Source organism: Myxine glutinosa, chromosome 11 (assembly GCF_964187855.1).
Source record: "Myxine glutinosa chromosome 11, kmMyxGlut1.1, whole genome shotgun sequence".
NCBI lineage: Eukaryota > Metazoa > Chordata > Myxini > Myxiniformes > Myxinidae > Myxine > Myxine glutinosa.
In genome coordinates this window covers 73,479,094-73,495,711 of record NC_136271.1, presented here as the reverse complement: position 1 = coordinate 73,495,711, position 16,618 = coordinate 73,479,094, and the positions used below count along the sequence as shown (strand labels likewise).

Genomic DNA, 16,618 nt, shown 5'->3' with positions numbered 1-16,618 from the left:
ATGCCTTCCGTTGGATTTGCCTTCTAGGAGGCAAAAGCAAGTTGTTTCAGGGCAGCTGCCTCACCACAAGATCCCATGTACCATGGATGGGAGGAAGGGTATGACAACTGAAGACTGGATGGGACAAATCTGTGCATGAGAGAGAGCAGTTTACTTTGGAAGAATTCCCAGGATGAGTTGATGTCAGAGGCAGTAGAGATGGGAGACCAGTTCAGATGATTTATGGCTGCTTGAAGACGGTGCCAGGTGCAAGGAGAGTGAGGACGAGAGTTTTTGATAAAGTTAGCAACCCCACCTCCAGGACGAGGCTCAGGTCTATCATGCCAGATAAGGGAGTAACGAGGGAGCGATATTAAGGAATCAGAGACATCTTGAAGGAGGAAAGTTTCTGTTGAGTATATTAAGTCTGGTTTGTCAGAAGCAACCTGCATGGAGAGATCAATCAGGTTTGAGCGAAGGCCCTGGAAGTTTGAGGTCCATACCGTTAAGGGAGAGGAAGGGGGAGCATCGGATACAGGACAGGGGAGGGGAGGGGTAGGGTAAAATAAGGAAGAGGAGGGGGGGTCGGGAGAGCTGTTGATCATGTGTCCGAGATTTCAGAAGACCTAGGAGAAAGGGAAGGATGAGGAGGACAAAAGGTTTGATGGTGATTGGATGAGGCACAGTGAGGTGTTGTTTGAGGGGGTGGGTGGGACAGAGCGAGGTAGAAGGTTGGGGGAGATGGAGGTGAGGGTTGGAAGGGAGAGGAAGCGTGGTGGTTGCTTTGAGGAAGAGGTGTCAGAGGGGAGTATTGGAGAAAAAGGAGGGTGGGGAGATTTGAAGGGGAGCGGGGAGGGGAGAGTTTAGGAGGAGAGGGGTGAGTGGGGAGTTTGGGAGGGGAGGGTGAAGGGGGAGTTTAGGAGGGGAGGGGTGAGGGGGGAGTTTCGGAGGGGAGGGGCAAGGGGGAGATTTGAAAGGGATGGGTGAGGGGGGAGTTTAGCAGTGGAAGGATGAGTTTGGATTTTCGAAAGTGTTGGACGATTCATGGAAGACGAACATTTATTGCAAAACGAGTTTCTTGTGATTTTCAAGTCAGAGATCCGTTTGAAAATGTTGGAGGATGGGTGGAATGCAGGTGAGTTTAGGGAATGTTGGAAGGAATAACTGTAATAGATTGAATTTTTATTTTAAATGAAGAGATTTGGTGAGCAAATCGAAAACAACCTTTTAAAGAAGAAGAAGAAAAGTGTGTTATAATATACAACAGAATACAACACTGCAGGGGAAAGTTTAAACATTCTAAAACTAAACTGTGAAAACTATCTGGGGAAATTCCCTAAGTTATGTTTCTTGTAAGGTGGGGCTTGTAAAGCTTTGGAAAGAGCTTGGAAAAACACACAACCTCGCCGGCAAAACCGGAAACGACGAGAAACAAACTTCCTTATCTCTGCATCATCATATATAATTATACCAAGTTTGGTGAAAATCCCATGACACGTTCACAAGTTAGCTGGGCAACAGAATTTTTACCTGATGGGATGTCTGACATTTGACCTTTGACCTCTTGATCCCAAAATCTAATCAGTTAATCTTTACATCATTATACATACCTGCACCAAGTTTGAATTAGATCCCTTTAGCCATTCTGAAGGTATATACCTGTTACAGACTTTGACCTCTTGACCCCAAGATCAAATAAGTTAATCTTTACACATTCTACATACTTGTACCAACTTTGGTCAGAATCCCATCACTGGTTCACAAGTTATCGCGGTAACAGGATTTTTACTCAACATGACCTGTGACCTTTGACCTCGTGATCCCAAAATCTAATCAGTTCATCTTTACCTCATTATACATACCTGCACCAAGCTTGACTAAGATCCCTTCAGCCGTCCCTCATCACTTGTCCCTCATCAGCACCCCAACATTCCTAACTTGTCCCTCATCAGCACCCCAATATTCCCAACTTGTTCCTCATCAGCACCCCAACATTCCTAACTTGTCCCTCATCAGCACCCCAACTTAAGAACCTATTGGGCACAAAAACCATGAGGACAAAAAGACAACCTGAACAAAGAATCAGTGACCAATGGTATCCACAACACAGGCAAACTACCCTCGAAGAGGTTTTCTAAACTTTCATTGTTCATTTCCATCCGTCAGATTACAAGGCAGGTGTGGCGATAGCGCAGAGAGAAATAACACGTGATGTGATCGACGCGATAAGCAATAAAAGAAGCATTCCACGTTATATATTTCATTCAAGCAGACTTGGCACAGCTAGCTTACACTAACAATAAATGGTTTCCTCGAGAGCCTGCACAAACACTCGAGGAAGGCCTAAGATAAGGCAAACCTTTGGCCTGCCTCACATCCCCCAAATGACTACGCATTGCCAATAAACTTCAGTGGCTCATTCGACGCTTTGTTTCAGATGGGAATATTTATCCTAGATGTTTAGTATCTGTTAATTAATCATTTTATTTCACTAAATCGTCCCAATTGTTTCAAATTCATAGCAAAGAAACTTTCTGTAGCTTTTCCTTTCCCCCTGAGCCATATGTTGTTCGATTGAGCTTAAACAAGATGGTTTTATATCCTCGTTTTATTTAATACTGAGTTCATGAAATTTTCCAAACACTACTCACAATGCAAGTAATACAATCGTCTCATTTGTCAGAAATATATTTGCCAAAATCAAACAGATGCCAAAATCACCTTTTGCTAAGACAAAGCATATATTTATTAGCTTCACAAATAAACGATTTGGCAATATGTGTTCCTGACGAGCCATTAATAAGGGTGAAATCTCGATCGGCAGCTCAACTTTCATTTGTTTGTTAACATAAAGCACAGTTTTCATTTATATGTTAACATAAAGCTCCACTTTCATTTGTTTGTTAACATAAAGCACAGTTTTCATTTATATGTTAACATAAAGCTCCACTTTCATTTGTTTGTTAACATAAAGCACAGTTTTCATTTATATGTTAACATAAAGCTCCACTTTCATTTGTTTGTTAACATAAAGCACAGTTTTCATTTATTTGTTAACATAAAGCTCCACTTTCATTTATTTGTTAACGTAAAGCTCAGTTTTCATTTATTTGTTAACATAAGGCTCAACTTTCATTTATTTGTTAACATAAAGCTCAACTTTCATTTATTTGTTAACGTAAAGCTCCACTTTCATTTATTTGTTAACGTAAAGCTCAGTTTTCATTTATTTGTTAACATAAAGCTCCACTTTCATTTATTTGTTAACATAAAGCTCCTTAATTAATTTGTTAACGTAAAGCTCAGTTTTCATTTATTTGTTAACATAAAGCTCAACTTTCATTTATTTGTTAACATAAAGCTCAACTTTCATTTATTTGGTAATGTAAAGCTCCACTTTCATTTATTTGTTAACATAAAGCTCAACTTTCATTTATTTGGTAATGTAAAGCTCCACTTTCATTTATTTGTGAACGTAAAGCTAAGTTTTCATTTATTTGTTAACATAAAGCACAGTTTTCATTTATTTGTTAACATAAAGCTCCACTTAATTTATTTGTTAACGTAAAGCTCAGTTTACATTTATTTGTTAACATAAAGTTCAACTTTCATTTATTTGTTAACATAAAGCTCAACTTTCATTTATTTGTTAACATAAAGCTCAACTTTCATTTATTTGTTAACATAAAGCTCAACTTTCATTTATTTGTAACATAAAGCTCAACTTTCATTTATTTGTTAACGTAAAGCTCAACTTTCATTTATTTGTAAACATAAAAGTTCCACTTTCATTTATTTGTTAACATAAAGCTCAACTTTCATTTATTTGATAACATAAAGCTCAGTTTTCATTTATTTGTTAACATAAAGCTCAGTTTTCATTTATTTGTTAACATAAAGCTCAGTTTTCATTTATTTGTTAACATAAAGCTCAGTTTTCATTTATTTGTTAACATAAAGCTCAGTTTTCATTTATTTGTTAACATAAAGCTCAGTTTTCATTTATTTGTTAACCGAAAGCTCAGTTTTCAATGACCTGAGTGCCACACGGACGCTATTGTAGCGGCTACCGCTGGGTTTTCACAATCGCCTTGCACCTATCAAGGACGCGGAGCGATCACCATGCCGGGCTCGTCCAGGACGCCCGGGCAGGCCCGCGCTCAACTTGCCAGGCCTCGGTCGGGACGCCCGGGCATGCCCCCTCTCGCCTTTCCTGGGCAAACGCTCCGGGATAATGTGTGTATATATACACAAAGAATTAAGTTAAGCACCCCCCCCCGTTTTTTTACAACCTCGCACATTACAAGTTTGTTGTCGTCAAAACAGTGTAATATACCCATGATATTGCTATATTTTCTGGAGAAGTGATATTATGGTCACATAAAAACATAACAATCATGCCGTTTTCAATATTTTATTCTGAATAATTTAAGGTGAAATTTTTTGGGAATTTTAGGCATATTTTCACCTCAATTTAAGTATGGAGCTATAGGTCCATCACGGACAGTGTGGATGACGTTTATGTTTTCTAACGTACAGTCATTGTTCTGAGAAGACCTCTAGCGATCTTTGCGTCAATAACGTGTGTAGGACCCACGTGATCGGATCACTGACTCAACCCTACGTCTCATAGACCCTGTAAGCCGTCGTATGCGTTGCTGTGGCAGGTTGTTCCATTCCCGATGTAATGCACGTTCCAATTCATCCAGATTGGCTATTGGAGGGACCATCTTCGCAATTTGTCATCCCAACATTGGAGGGACCAATATATATTAGGGGGTGCTTAACTTAATTCTTTGTGTAGGGGTGCTTAACTTAATTCTTTGTGTATATATTGCTGCCCGATAAACGGGCTTTTCAGAGTACCTGAGTGTTTTATTTGAATAAAGCAGCTCGGACGAATTCCAGCTTTTTGTCGCGTCCATTCTTCCGATCGACGTGGGAGCCCGAGCTCCTTCACTATCCTAGTTTGGACATGATGTGGCGATTGTGGCGGCATAATTGATCTATGGTATCAAGACGATGGTATAAAGAAAATATCAAGACCCAATCACACCTCACCCGTAATTGGAGGGAATAACCAATTAACTCTCACCTAATCAATTACCCAGGCGGTGGCTAGAATTATATAAATAAATTATTGACTCCTCCCACGCTCTTCCAGCCAAAGAAAGCTGCATAAAGCAACTATGAAAGGATACACAAGAGAAGCCCTTTGATGAAACAGGTTTGGAAAACTTAACTTTGATTCAGGTACTGAGGCTGTGGAACCGACCTACAGGTGGAGGACAAACATATGTTGGGTGGTGCTTAGGGGACTATGCCTCCCAAACGGAATTCATTTTACTTCGGTAATCTTGCCGTCCGCCCACACAAGGGGAGTTTGCAATTGTATGTTTCCCAGGCCTCAAAGTATCCACCATTGTGTGTGCGTGGATATATGTGTGTGGCTGTGCGCGTGTGTGTCGTTGGTTGTTATCTCCAAATTAAAGTATCAGAAGGTGGAACGGCACCCTTCCAGGTCTCAATGTATCCACCTTCGTAGGTATGTGTGTGTATGTGTGTGTGTGCATATGTGTGTCAGTGTGTGTGTGTGTGTGTGTGTGTGTGCGTGCGCGCGCACGTGCATGCGAGTTGTTTTTGCTTGCTAGCCCCACATGTTGGTGAGCCTCAGGAGATCTACCGGGTCGCAAAGTATCCACCTCCATCAGCGTGTGTGTGTGTGGGTGCGTATGTGTGTGTGTGTGCACACAAACTATGTGCAATATGTCATGCACAAGACATGTGTACACAACATACCACTGTATAACATGTCACACACAACATGTGTGTCTACAATACAACATGCACAGAATATTGTCGTGTCCTCGGGGTTAAGACCCCTGGGTGATGGATGACCAAAACGATGCTTTACTCCGAGGCGTACTTCAAACCTTGGCGGGATTGTCTTTGGCGCGCGCGGGAAAGGCCCGAAGCGTTATCTGATCGGGAACACACAGGGTTATTCCGAACCCACAGAACAAAGAAACGAACCAGGACAGAAAGTAAAATTCAACAAATATAAATTTCTTTACAGTAATGTAAAAGACAATTAAAGGTGAGGTAAACTAAAATTCCTAGTTCGAGGATCCCTCATTCCGACTCATATACAGACAAGGGAATGATAAAATAAAATAATGTTGGCCGTGCAGCAACGTAGTCTGGCTCTGGTCGCAACGCAGGGCTTGTTGATCCTCATCTTGAACCACCGCATGGGAAATGCACAAATGGCGCGGAGTCACTTTTTCGTCGTACCCCAACCGTGAGGTAATCCATGCAGGCGGTCGTTCTTCACTAACACGGCTCCAATGATCTCTCCTGCGCACACAGGTGAGCACCCGTCATCCTCCCATGCAAAACAACCAAGCGACCACTGTGATCAAGACCAGGACAAGAGCAAAAGGCAACCGCAGCCGTTCTCTTCGAAAGTCAGCACAGAAGAGAGAATGCGACCGCCTCCAACGAACGCCAGCACAAAAGAGAGAGAAAATGTTGTCTCATGTTACTTTTTATCGGAGCATCCCGTTGACGTCATCCTTTTGACCAATCACCCAGTGCCGTCCACTTGTCCCAACCAATTGTCCTTTGGGGGTGTGGCTTCACGGCCATTATTGACGCCCAATGACAAAGCTCAGGACGTGGCCTGTCAATTCCGGTCCTCTGAGGTGAGCTATTGGGAATGTTCAGGGGCGGGGTTCCCTTGCCGATCAGCAAATGCTGTTTCTGTCGGCCCTGGCGGTGTGGTTGTCTAATGGAGCCCATCGCCTGACCGGCTGAGTTTTATAAGAACATTAGGGAAAAGTCACAGGTAGGCAATATATACTATGGATTATTAACCATAAGGCGGCATAAGCCCTATAATTAATTAGCACAAAACCACCCTCCTTATGGCGACATGCAAACACTCTTAACCTGAGCATTTACCCTTCTTCTGTACATAGAGATGGCTTCTTCCACTTCGTGTCGCATGGTCCATACAAAAACCTACACATTCCTACTTCCCTAAGGTATTTCATCCCCCCACAAACGTAACAATATATATATATATAACACATGAAAATAATGTGTGCATACAATACAGAGCATATGATGTCATGCAAAACAAAATATGCAAAAGCAAAACCAATGCCAAATATGTGTATAAACCATAATCGTGCATGTGTATCTGCAAATCATGACACATGCATGTGTGTGTCATCGCCACCGGTCCTCATCTGTCTCAGGCTCTCCTTCCATTTGGGTCCACTAAATCTCAGGCCTCCTTTCCACTGAGGTTCGCCAAACCTCAAGCCCCCCTTCCACTCGGATTCGCCAAATCTCAGCCCCCCCCCTTCCACTCGGGGACGCCAAATCTCAGCCCCCACTTCAACTCGTGTCCGCCAAATCTCAGGCTCCCCTTCCACTTGGGTCTGCCAAATCTCAGGCCCCGTCCCTGTGTGTGCACGCATGTACACTTCAACGGGTTAGAGTCGGGAAAACCCACCAAGCCACGGGTGCCTCTCTCTCGCCCCACCAAAGACGCCCACATAGCTGTTGTATTTGGCATACTACTGGATCTTACCAAGCTCGGTTCCCTGCAGGCATAACATGGCTTAAAAGGGAGTCGCCAAATCCTGGGCCCTTGCTCCTAGCATGATGAAGTCGGAGAAACTCAGTAAGCCGCCTTGGTCACCACTGCCATCGTGTGTGTCTGTGTGTCGAAGCCATAACTTTTTTTTAACCATTTGAGCTTTGTCATCAATTTACCTCCTCCAGGCTGAACAGGTAACGTTTCATATCCCACTGATAGGTCAGATCGAAATCCAGACCATTCGTCCTTGTCAAACAACAAAATCGATTTGGACGTTCTTGTCAAAATCGATCCACCAAGTTTTGCCATAATCTGTCCATAACCTTTTTTGATATCATGCTATATATCATTTTTGGCCTGGTCTCTCAATGCAACGTTGAACAATCACTTAAAATATTCTAGTATCCGGATCCGGATGCGGATCTTCACCTGTATCTAACCATTTCTTCCTTGTCACACATCTAATCTGACCACCAAATTTCGTCCAAATCCGTCAACAACCTTTTGAGAAATGCTGCAGACAAACGAAACAGGGGTGAAAACATGACCCGGTTGCATAAAGTATACTTAAGGAAAGAATTGAGGATTTACTTAAACATTGCGTTAAGTTTCCCCTTAAGTTGAATAATTATAATAATAAAGCGCGGCGTTACGCGCGCTGCTTGTGAGCAAGGAGGAAGCGGACAAGCGGTAACATATAAACTTCTTTATTGTAAGACTACACTGTAACACTGAAATGCTCCGGGCTGGTCGCCCGACGCCCGGTGTATATCATGAGGCCACGCCTACCCCTCGGGCGTGGCCACCGCCCACTTGGTGCGTGGAATGATGTCACCACGCCAGTGGGCTTTTGTGTCCGCCACAATAATAACGGTGAATGCCATAGACTCATGATCTATAGTTATTGGTCGGTTGATTCTTTTGACGTCGGAGGTGAATTCGATGAACCGGATGTTACCGGATGCAATGACTCATCAAATGATGTTTGGAAGAATTAATGTGGTTATTGTTCAAATTTGCAGTTCTACTGCTATTTTATTGATCTCGGTAAATTTTGATTGTGAAAATAAATTCGGATTAAAACTTTGAGCTCGGTGGTGCATTGTGGGTCCACGCGGTCGAAGAGTTCTTTAGCCGACGCCATCTTTGGATTGCAAGCGCGGGACGAGGTTTGATTTACTGGTGAGTGGCGGGAATGATTAATGCTTTGTACATTAGGATTGATTTGATCAATTCAGATTACTCATTTGAAGTAATCCAATCATTAATCAATGGTTGGAACTTGTATCATGAGATTGTGACATGGATTTCCATGTTTTTTTTTTAGGAAACCTATCGACTGCTTTCTTTCTGTTCCCTCAGTTATTAATATTATAAACTCATTGTACATTGATGACGTATTCCCGTCTTTAAATTCCATTGAACCAACGGTTACAAATACAATATATTTGTAATACGCATAGTCATACGGACGTAATACGGACGGACGTAATTAATTAATTTGACGTAATATTAATTAATTAATATTTGTAATTTGTAATACACACGGACGGACGGACGTAATACGTTTGTAATACGCTCATATAGGAATATCTACACCCTACGCCTACAGGATGCGCAAGGCGCTAATAAATGTTTGCATATACAAAATATATTCCTTGAGTTTTTCCTTCAACTTAACTCTTAAAGGGAGTAATCGTCGTTAAACACGAAAATTTGAGTTGCCAAAATGGCGATCTTCATGGAAAATGGTTGGGCACGAGCCACGAAGAGGAAGAATATCGCCGCGTGACGTCAGAGCCCGATTTTCACAACACTTCCGCAATTGAGAGACATGGTAGTTGTAGTTTCAGACAGATTTTACTTTCATAATTTCAACAGGCAACGAAACTTTTTGGACAGGTTGTGTGTGTGACAAGGACGAATCGATTCAATTTTGGTGAAGATCCGGATCCGGCTAGTAGTAGTAGAATTTTTAAAGTGATTCTTCATCATTCAGTGAAATGGCCAACCAGGTGGAGGTATGCTCGCTACTGAGTGTTGTTGTAGTTTAAAATCACGTGTTCGTTATATCTTCTCGCTTTCGGGCGTCTCTTCCTATCCCTAATCTGATTGGTTGTCTGGCATAGCAATGGCTCCTACGGATTTCCTTAAATCTAAGAACATGTGAAGAGGAACAGATTGAGATGGTTTGGTCATGTGTTGAGGAACTGAAAGGATGAAAGTGACTGGTTGAGAAGAGTGATGGAAATGAATGTAGAAGGAAGTAGAGGACAGGGAAGCCCGAGAAATACTTGGCTAAAGATGGTGGAAGAAGAAATGCGGGCAAGGGGGTTAACAAGGAGAGATGCAGAAAATAGGGCAAAATGGAGAAGATTGTCATGGGGACCGCAAGGCTAACCCCCGCTCTTGCAGGGAAAATGGCCTTAAAATGCCTGTTGTTGTTGTTATTGTTATTGTTCTTGTTGTTGTTGTTGTTGTTTACGCAGCTGCACTTAAGGTAAATCTTTCACTCAGGAATCACAGTGTATGTTAAGGTAAATCTTTCACTCAGGAATCACAGTGCATGTTAAGGTAAATCTTTCACTCAGGAATCACAGTGTATCTTAAGGTAAATCTTTCACTCAGGAATCACAGTGTATCTTAAGGTAAATCTTTCACTCAGGAATCACAGTGTATCTTAAGGTAAATCTTTCACTCAGGAATCACAGTGTATCTTACGGTAAATCTTTCACTCAGGAATCACAGTGTATCTTAAGGTAAATCTTTCACTCAGGAATCACAGTGTATGTTAAGGTAAATCTTTCACTCAGGAATCACAGTGTATGTTAAGGTAAATCTTTCACTCAGGAATCACAGTGTATCTTAAGGTAAATCTTTCACTCAGGAATCACAGTGTATCTTAAGGTAAATCTTTCACTCGGGAATCGCAGTGTATCTTAAGGTAAATCTTTCACTCAGGAATCACAGTGTATGTTAAGGTAAATCTTTCACTCAGGAATCACAGTGTATGTTAAGGTAAATCTTTCACTCAGGAATCACAGTGTATGTTGAGGTAAATCTTTCACTCAGGAATCACAGTGTATGTTGAGGTAAATCTTTCACTCAGGAATCGCAGTGTATGTTCAGGTAAATCTTTCACTCAGGAATCACAGTGTATGTTCAGGTAAATCTTTTACTCAGGAATCACAGTGTATCTTAAGGTAAATCTTTCACTTGGGAATCACAGTGTATCTTAAGGTAAATCTTTCACTCAGGAATCACAGTGTATCTTAAGGGAATCACAGCGTATGTTAAGGTAAATCTTTCACTTGGGAACCACAGTGTATCTTAAGGTAAATCTTTCACTTGGGAATCACAGTGTATCTTAAGGTAAATCTTTCACTCAGGAATCACAGTGTATCTTAAGGGAATCACAGCGTATGTTAAGGTAAATCTTTCACTCGGGAATCACAGTGTATCTTAAGGTAAATCTTTCACTCAGGAATCACAGTGTATCCTAAGGTAAATCTTTCACTCAGGAATCACAGTGTATGTTCAGGTAAATCTTTCACTCAGGAATCACAGTGTATCTTAAGGTAAATCTTTCACTCAGGAATCACAGTGTATGTTAAGGTAAATCTTTCACTCAGGAATCACAGTGTATGTTAAGGTAAATCTTTCACTCAGGAATCAGTGTATCTTAAGGTAAATCTTTCACTCAGGAATCACAGTGTATCTTAAGGTAAATCTTTCACTCAGGAATCACAGTGTATGTTAAGGTAAATCTTTCACTCAGGAATCACAGTGTATCTTAAGGTAAATCTTTCACTCAGGAATCACAGTGTATCTTAAGGTAAATCTTTCACTCGGGAATCACAGTGTATCTTAAGGTAAATCTTTCACTCAGGAATCACAGTGTATCTTAAGGTAAATCTTTCACTCGGGAATCACAGTGTATCTTAAGGTAAATCTTTCACTCAGGAATCACAGTGTATCTTAAGGTAAATCTTTCACTCGGGAATCACAGTGTATCTTAAGGTAAATCTTTCATTCAGGAATCGCAGTGTATCTTAAGGTAAATCTTTCACTCAGGAATCACAGTGTATCTTAAGGTAAATCTTTCACTCAGGAATCACAGTGTATGTTAAGGTAAATCTTTCACTCGGGAATCACAGTGTATGTTAAGGTAAATCTTTCACTCAGGAATCACAGTGTATCTTAAGGTAAATCTTTCACTCAGGAATCACAGTGTATCTTAAGGTAAATCTTTCACTCAGGAATCACAGTGTATCTTAAGGTAAATCTTTCACTCGGGAATCCCAGTGTATCTTAAGGTAAATCTTTCACTCAGGAATCACAGTGTATGTTAAGGTAAATCTTTCACTCAGGAATCAGTGTATGTTGAGGTAAATCTTTCACTGAGGAATCACAGTGTATCTTAAGGTAAATCTTTCACTCAGGAATCACAGTGTATCTTAAGGTAAATCTTTCACTCGGGAATCCCAGTGTATCTTAAGGTAAATCTTTCACTCAGGAATCACAGTGTATGTTAAGGTAAATCTTTCACTCAGGAATCAGTGTATGTTGAGGTAAATCTTTCACTGAGGAATCACAGTGTATCTTAAGGTAAATCTTTCACTCAGGAATCACAGTGTATCTTAAGGTAAATCTTTCACTCAGGAATCACAGTGTATCTTAAGGTAAATCTTTCACTCAGGAATCACAGTGTATGTTAAGGTAAATCTTTCACTCAGGAACCACAGTGTGTCTTAAGGTAAATCTTTCACTCAGGAATCACAGTGTATGTTAAGGTAAATCTTTCACTCAGGAATCACAGTGTATGTTGAGGTAAATCTTTCACTCAGGAATCACAGTGTATCTTAAGGTAAATCTTTCACTCAGGAATCAGTGTATCTTAAGGTAAATCTTTCACTCAGGAATCACAGTGTATCTTAAGGTAAATCTTTCACTCGGGAATCACAGTGTATGTTAAGGTAAATCTTTCACTCAGGAATCACAGTGTATCTTAAGGTAAATCTTTACTTTAGGATGAGGGGATTTTATCCAACCGGGCATAATCTCTGTCCACCTTTGGTGGCGGAGGAAACAAACCTTTATCACAAGAATATTTTGAAATTAATACATTTTCCTTTTTTGTTGTTGCTTTCATCAAATTTAGTTTGAGCACAAAGCAAATGTGGACGGGCTTTGCATTTTGGGATGATTTGCATCAATTAAGATTAAAAAGAAACATAGTTATACACCCCAAAACCTCACGTGAGTGGCAAAGCGAAGCTGTGCTCAACTGTACTGATTTCCGCCCTGCAGTCACAGCACATGTTGCGGTATTTGCATAGTCACGTGATTAGCTGCATTATTTTTCAAACTTGATGGACAGTTAGCTGCAGCACATGACATGGGAGGGAACTGGAATTATGTCCCTATCCAAAGAAAAGCTAAAATGGACTTTCGGTAGTTTTTTTTTTTTTGTGAACGTGACTGTTGATCCGCCGGCGGATGATTCATGGCAGGATTTTCCAACTGCCCCAGGTGAGGCCACCGCCACCTACATTGGCTCTCGACGCCATATCGTCGCAAGTACAATACGATGATCTTGAATCGGTGGATGTAGTGCGTACGTGTTTTCTCAGCACATACACAACTGAAGATTATACGAGAAGCGTAAATATTCCTGCAGATCTTGGAGAAACCAGAACAGCACTCTTCGACGTCACTACGTCGACTGATATGCCTCCGCCCACATTATTACATCATGATAATACTTGTATCAAGTTTGATTTAAATCCATTCAGCTGTGCCCAAGTTAGCACATTTTTGCCTGACATGACCTCTGCCCTTTGACTTATTGACCCCAAAATTCAATCGGTTCATGTTTACATCATTACCAAGTTTTAATTGATATCCCTTCAGCTGTTCAAAAGTTCACATTTTTACCTGACATGACCTCTGACCTTTCGCTTTTGACCTCGGGACCCCCAAAATCTAATCAGTTAATCTTTACATCATGATACATATCTGTACCAAGTTTTAATTAGATCCCTGTTAGCCATTCTCAAGTTATAGATCTATTACAGATTTGACCTTTGGCCCCAAGATCTAATCATTTAATCTTTACAATATTATACATACCTGTGCTAAGTTTGACGAAGATCCCTTTAGGCGTTCTCAAGTTATCAAGTTATCGCGTTAATGAAAACCTATCAAGGACGGATGGACAACCTGAAAACATAATGCCATCGGCGGAGGGCCGATGTGGAATGGGGGCCTGAGAAAGATAGGGAACAGTGGCGCGATGATACACACACACACACACACACACACACACACACACACACACACACACACACACACACACACACACACACACACACCATACTGACGCTACATGCTGACGTTTCCCATTGTTGTTTTTGGAGATGGCTAGTCCGGTTGAAATGATCCCAACTTCAAAGAGGCGTCCCCATTACTTTTAGCGTGACATTACTGTCGATTGCATAAGTTTTACGGTTATGCTTGTTTATATGTAAGCACATTTTCCCATCAAAACTAGAGCCGTTCTCCAGTTGCAATTCTCATGTCCATTGAATTTTCCTTGAAAATGGTTCAGTAAAACGTTTATCAACAAAGAGCGAAGGGTTGAGCGGTTTAGTCTCACCTCAAGCGAACGCCAGAGGCTGCATCCGTTTTTTGCAAGGAAGCTAGGTGATGTGAGGAACACGAAAGGTAGGAAAGTGCACGCTTGTGCACAACACGCACACAGTTGCCACATTTCAGCAAAAAGACGTGTTCTTGGGATTGCTCTGAAAACAAAAACAAAAACTTATTACCAAAAACCTTAAATAGATGGAAAAATATTTCATGAATCAAACACAAATTCGAACAACTCGGAAGCACGCAGTAGGCGCCCTATATTTAGGAAATAAAATTAAATAATAGCCGACCTGATGCCCTTACTTCCTGGGAATGATTGCATTGATGTCGCCATCCAAAAATGGAGGCCCTCTCAAGGTAGATGTTATTTATAGCAGAAAGACAGCATTGCACCTTTTACCGGAAAAGGTGTTCCATTCCAGGACCTGCAGAATGCTGCTGAGTGTGTCGAAACGAATACAGTGAACCTGGGTTAATGCTTCTTTGTTGAGCTTCTTCGTTGAGCGAAGATGAGAAACCTTGGAGATGTTGAAATGTGGACATTGCAAACGCAATATTGAGTGCAAATAGATTTAGAGATTTAGATTTTAGAGAAAATTTAAAGAAATCGATTTGGATTCATCATCCATCCTGAAGCTCGACAAATTTTAAAATCGATTTACCATTGTTCCGCCAATGGACCTCCGCCCTGTAATAACCCTGTGCTTATCTTAGGTAAATAAGAAATTAACGTGTCCGACATTAATTTTTTGGGGGGATTCCATCTCCACACAGGATCTCCAGAGCTCAGCCAGAGTGACCATCGGGTTCTTGGTCACCTCCCTTACCATGGCCCTTTGTCATTATGGGGTATTGAGTGTAGATTGATGAGGGAAAAAATGAATTTAAACGATTTCAGCATAAGGCTGCAACATAACAAAATGTGAAAAAAGTGAAGGGGTCTGAATACTGTATATAAATGCACTGTATATAAAAGAAAGACCTTGTTGTTTGTTTGTTTGTTTAATTGTTTGTTTGTTTGTCTGCACGCGCTAATCTCCTGAACGGTGAAAGATAGGAGGAAACCTCTGAAACAAAAAATGTCAGGACGGGCCCCTGGAAGGTTATAGGCTAAGTGGCGAGGCCGCTTCGGCCGGGCTGGGCCCATTTCGCAATTAAAAGCTGAGCTGAATTATAGTCGTCAATCTTCTACGGCCGCGAGTAAAAGCTGAATTATAGTAGTAAATTCATTCAAAAAGAACTCAAAATGTCGGGACGGGCCCCGGGAAGGTTTTAGGCTAAGTGGCGAGGCCGGTCGAGGCCGCTTCGGCCGGGCTGGGCCCATTTCACAATTAAAAGCTGAGCTGAATTATAGTTGTCAATTTTCTACGGCCACGAGCAAAAGCTGAATTATAGTAGTAAATTCATTCAAAAAGAACTCAAAATGTCGGGACGGGCCCCGGGAAGGTTTTAGGCTAAGTGGCGAGGCCGGTCGAGGCCGCTTCGCCTGGGCTGGGCCCATTTCACAATTAAAAGCTGAGCTGAATTATAGTCGTCAATCTTCTACGGCCGTGAGCAAAAGCTGAATTATAGTAGTAAATTAATTCAAAAAGAACTCAAAATGTCGGGACGGGCCCCGAAAGGTTATCAGCTAGGTGCCGAGGTCACCTCGGCCGGGCTGGGCCAATTTCGCAATTAAAAACAGCTGAATTATAATAGTCAATCTTCTACGGCCATGAGTAAAAGCTGAATTATAGTTGTAAATTCATTCAAAAAGAAACCCGGGCAACGCCGGGTGCTTTCGGCGAGTATGAAATATAAAGATCCAAACCAAGAACGTAATTATTTATCATCCTTGTCTTTGTCCACATCAATCATCATCACATTAAACTGTTTGCTGAATAAACTGATTCATTCATCATCCTCATCGTCACCCTTGTGGGTATCATCCTTAATTACGTTTCCACAATCACTGCCATAGCACTTACAGAGAGAAGTACAGGGAAGTCTGTTCTTGAAGCAGCTGCACCTACCATTACACCCTGATTTACATGCACATTTCGTCAGTGCAATCACAGCTCGAGGGGCGGGAATGGTGAGACACCTCACTGGAACATAAACACCTTCCTTAACATTCCAACCATTTTCTTAAATTGGAGGAATAGCCGGACAGTTGGTAGTGTATGACCTATCACGCATGGCAATGTAATTTGCACGTGTGATATGTGGTAGTAAGGCAGCACGAGGAGGAGGTAACATCTCTCCCTCCAAGTTCTTGGAACGAAAAAACATTTCCCATCTTGGAGCTGGTAGGGTTGTGGGACCTGACGATCAGTTCGAGTATTTTGGATGAGGAACTGGCAAGCAATATCAACAACTTTGTCTACTTCTTCATTG

The 16,618-nt window shown here is 41.4% G+C and overlaps 2 protein-coding genes across 2 annotated transcripts in view; both read left to right on the top strand.

Moving 5' to 3' along the window:
- The window catches only part of RCN2 (reticulocalbin 2), a 425,951-nt gene that overhangs the window by 274,651 nt on the left and 134,682 nt on the right, over window positions 1-16,618 (top strand). The gene's annotated exons all lie outside the window — the stretch shown is intronic.
- LOC144894295 (uncharacterized) overlaps window positions 9,502-16,618 on the top strand; it is a 66,969-nt gene continuing 59,852 nt past the window's right edge. The window contains exon 1 of the mRNA XM_078786776.1: window positions 9,502-9,609. The gene's annotated coding sequence lies outside the window, so the exon portion shown is untranslated. The remainder of the gene's footprint in view (window positions 9,610-16,618) is intronic.